We start from the raw sequence: 4,541 nt of genomic DNA on the forward strand, positions 1-4,541 counted from the left end.
GTTTGATAAACAACAAGTATTCTGCTTAAGAATTGTGCAAATGCAGCTAGCACAGAAGACTGTGTAACTAACTATATACAAGCTAACTTTTAGACCAAGGACAACCGGCAAAGAAGATAAGGAGCCTTCATCCCTATGATCACCAAGGGCAGAGAGAAAAAGGACCCCCTAGCAGCCAATTGCACCGGCGCAGAGTGCATCGAGAGAAAATACGTCAACCGAAAAAGAGGGGGGACTATAAAAACAAAAAGGTCAAAGGGGGAAGGTGCGCCGTGGCAGAGTGGAAACTCCCCGGCTGCCCAGCGCTGTTTTTTGCTTAATACCGCTTGCTTAATAAATTCTTGTTAATTGATTTATCTATAATTAGCCTCCCCAATTGACTTTGTCCATAACAAATTTGGTGCCGTGACTCGGATAAGGGCAAACGGGCAGGAATTCCTAATCAGGGAGGCGCCCCGCTGCCTTTTCAGCGGCCCTGGTGCAGGCTTTTCCTTCTCGGGCCCTTACCGACGAACCTAAATTCGGTATTAAGCAAAAGGGATACCGGTAACCCCGTAATCTTTGTGCACGAAGCCCGGGCGAAGACGCAGGACAGCGTGAGTATAAAAGTGGGATCCGCTCGGTTGGGGTTGGGATCCCAGGACATAACGTACGAGACGTCCTTTTAGGACGAGGCAAGTGTGGACCTTTAAGTAGTGCGGTTTCCAGACCCCGAGAGGGGCTGGGCCACGAACAGGGGGCCGCGAGTGTGTGTGTGTGTGAAGGTGTCCTGGAAGATGGGACAGAGGAAAAGCAAGCCCTCTGATTCCATGGGGACGGGGACCCCAGTAAAGTTTCCTCAGATACCACCTGACAGTCCGTTAGGTTTAATAATAAAATCTTGGGATGAATACCCTTCAAGAAAAGGGAAGGATAGGGCAAAAATGATACATTATTGTATGGAAGTATGGGGAGGGAAACAAATCTGTGGTGATAATTTATTTTGGCCAGTGTTTGGAAGATTCGAGGACTGGATTTGCCAGTCATTAAACATTTATGTAAATTCTAAAGAACCTTTTGATATGGAAGAGCGCAAGTACGCTGCTCTCTGGATAGTGGGGGAAACAAGAGCAAAACTTTTTGCCTTAAGCACCCAGGGAGAAAAAAAAAAAAAAAGAAGAAAAATAAAAAGCCTGAGGAGGTTCCAACTGCACCCCCTCTACCATACATACCTCCCCCTCCTCCACCTCCACCAGCACCACCAGTAGTCTACCCCAATTTAGATCAAGGGGGGGATCTTGAAAACCAGGAAGTAGAAGTCCTGGAACCGGTCCCTGAGGAAAATCGTCGTGTTACTCGTAGCCTAACAAGGGGGAAAAGCGAGAGGGAAAGGCAAGCTCTATATCCATTAAGGGAAGTAGCTTTGGGAATGATCCCTAATCCTAATGCTGGTCAGCAGGGACAACCAGCCCAAATTCCGGGAATAGGTTATGTGGAGGTACCTCTTAATTCAGGAGATGTGAGGGAGCTCAAGAAAGAAATGGGACATCTATTGGAAGACCCCCTCGGAGTTGCAGAGCGGGTGGATCAGTTTCTGGGGCCCAATGTGTATACGTGGGATGAAATGCAGTCAATACTGGGGATTTTATTCACATCTGAGGAGCGAGGGATGATCAGGACGGCCGGTCTGAGGATTTGGGATAGAGACCATCAGGCAGGACCCCAAGCAGATACTAAATGGCCTTTACAGCGTCCTAATTGGGATAAGCAGGATCCCCTGCATAGGACACATATGGCAGACTTAAGAACAATTCTTATCCAGGGGATCAGAGAATCAGTCCCTAAGGGGCAGAATGTGAATAAAGCTTTTTGTGAGAGTCAAAAGAAAGATGAGGACCCCACGGAATGGTTAGGATGGCTCCGGAGATCTTTTCAGCTGTACTCCGGAGCAAACCCTGACACTCCGGAAGGACAGATGTTGTTAAAGACCCAGTTTGTGGCCAGAGCCTGGCCTGATATTAGGAGAAAATTGGAAAAGATTGAGGATTGGCATGGTAGAGGCCTGGATGAATTGTTGCGGGAAGCTCAGAAAGTGTATGTACGGAGAGAGGAGGAAGGACATAGGAAACAAGCAAGAGTGATGATGGCTGTGGTACGTGAAGGGCAGAGGGGAACGTTTAGTCAGTTCCAGGGAAGTAAGCTGAAGGGCCAGAAGGTAGAAGAAGGGAGAAGAGAAAAGGAGAGTGGACAAGGAAGCTGCTTTTATTGTGGTAAGAGAGGGCATTTTCGGCGGGAATGCAGAAAAAGGTTGGCAGATGAAAAGCAATTCAAGGAAGATTGAGGGGGTCAGGGGCTCTATTTGCTGGGGACCCAGGAAAAAACAGAGCCCCTGGTAAAACTAAAAATTGGTCCCCAGCAGCAAGAATATGAGTTTCTTGTGGACTCAGGAGCTGAGAGATCAACGGTTCAAACCCTTCCCTCAGGGTGTAAATTATCAAGAGAAACAATACAGGTAGTTGGGGCAAAAGGGGAAGCCTTTAAAGTGCCTGTAATCAAAGACGTGATTTTTGAAACCAGCTCCAAAATAGGTATAGGGTCACTGTTGTTAGTTCCAGAGGCTGACTATAACTTACTGGGACGAGATTTGATGATTGAATTAGGAATTGGAATCGACATAAATGACAAGAAGCTAAATATTAAATTATGTCCTCTTCGGGTAGAGGACGAACAGAAAATTAACCCTGAAGTGTGGTATACCCCAGAAAAAGCTGGCCGATTGGACATAAAACCTTTTGAGATAGTATTAAGAAATCCTGAAGTCCCAGTTAGAGTTAAGCAGTACCCAATTCCAAATGAAGGAAGGAAAGGGGTCAAACCTGAAATTGAAAGATTAAAAGCACAAGGGTTATTAGAACCCTGCATGTCCCCTTTTAATACTCCTATCCTTCCTGTTAAAAAACCCGATGGGAAATACCGTTTGGTACATGACTTACGAGAAATTAACAAAAGGACTGTAGAAAGATTCCCTGTAGTAACTAACCCTCATACTTTATTAAGTCAGTTAGGCCCCGAAAATCAGTGGTATAGTGTTATAGATTTAAAGGATGCATTTTGGGCATGTCCCCTTAAAGAAAGTTGTAGGGACTATTTTGCCTTTGAATGGGAAGACCCAGACACCCACAGGAAACAACAACTCCGTTGGACGGTACTCCCACAAGGGTTTACAGAGTCCCCTAATTTATTTGGCCAGGCACTGGAGCAGCTGCTTACAGATTTTCAGTTGAGAGAAGGGGCTGTCCTGATTCAGTATGTAGATGACTTGTTAGTAGCTGGGAAAGAAGAGGAAATTGTCAGGGAAGAGAGTAAAAGATTACTCAATTTTCTAAGCCTGAAAGGACTCAAAGTGTCAAAATCCAAATTACAATTTGTGGAAAAAGAGGTGAAGTATCTCGGACATAGACTGAGTCAAGGAACGAAGAAACTAGACCCAGAAAGGGTTAAGGGAATCTTAGCTATGCCAGGGCCAAGGACAAAGCGGGAGGTTAGACAGCTGTTAGGACTGTTTGGGTACTGTAGACAATGGATAGAGGGATTTAGCGGGAAAGTAAAATTCCTATATGAGAAACTAACAAAAGAAGGCTTGCTTAAGTGGACTTGGGAAGATGAGGAAAAACTACAGGACCTCAAGGCAGAATTAGTAAATGCACCGGTTCTCAGTCTTCCTGATTTAAAAAGGCCCTTTTATAATATAAAACCAGGTGATAAGGTGTTAATAAAAAAACCTGGAAAGAAACCTCACTAATCCCAAACTGGGAAGGCCCCTATGTTGTTTTACTTACTACAGAAACTGCAGTCAGAACCGCCGAGAAGGGATGGACACATGCGAGCCGAATAAAGGGACCGATTACTGCTGCTGCTGCCGAAGACCCCTGGAGAATAACCAGCCAACCCGGAGATCTTAAGGTCACATTTAAACGGACTTAATGGACTCAGTAAAAATTGTACAAACCAGCTGGTATAGTGAGATATTGGATTATGGATATCCTGTAACTGATGATTTTAGAGTCTATTGTACAAATAAGGATTGTGATTGTTACCCTTTTGTATGCTATATTTGTAAAATCTGCCAGGAACGGTGGTGGGTCCATAGTTATAGAGGTACCCCTCCTAGGGGTATTTGTAAAGGGTGTTACCAATTAGAAAGAGAACTGACAAAGTCAGTCCTAAAGATTGGAGAAGAGAACGAGACCCTACCAAGGGAATCCCAAGAGTGGTGGGAGGTGTTTACTAAGGGGGCTAGGCCTGAAAATTGTTGTTACCACTCTAATGAACCAATTCCCCTAATTGTTCAAATTATAAAAGGGAATTGCCTGAAGACTTTACCTGGAATTCAGTGTAATTCACCGCAAGTGAAGGATAAGAATTGGGAATCATTCAAAAAGAGGCAGCAAAAAACAGAGTAAGGGTCCTCCTGAAGAATATCCTTGCTGCCGAGAAGATGGTACACCTCGCGGCTCGAAGCAACCGGGTCGGCGAGCGAGGCAGAGGGATAAGAAGCAGTG

At 45.1% G+C, this 4,541-nt stretch overlaps 1 long non-coding RNA gene across 1 annotated transcript; it reads left to right on the forward strand.

Moving 5' to 3' along the window:
* The first annotated feature begins 322 nt into the window (after positions 1 to 322).
* On the forward strand, positions 323 to 3,990 carry LOC128820609 (uncharacterized). Its single transcript, XR_008440922.1, has 2 exons — positions 323 to 596; positions 3,824 to 3,990. It is a non-coding gene; the product is annotated as an uncharacterized LOC128820609 (long non-coding RNA).
* Positions 3,991 to 4,541: the final 551 nt, after the last annotated feature.

The sequence above is a fragment of the Vidua macroura genome, chromosome 29, assembly GCF_024509145.1.
Source record: "Vidua macroura isolate BioBank_ID:100142 chromosome 29, ASM2450914v1, whole genome shotgun sequence".
Lineage (NCBI taxonomy): Eukaryota > Metazoa > Chordata > Aves > Passeriformes > Viduidae > Vidua > Vidua macroura.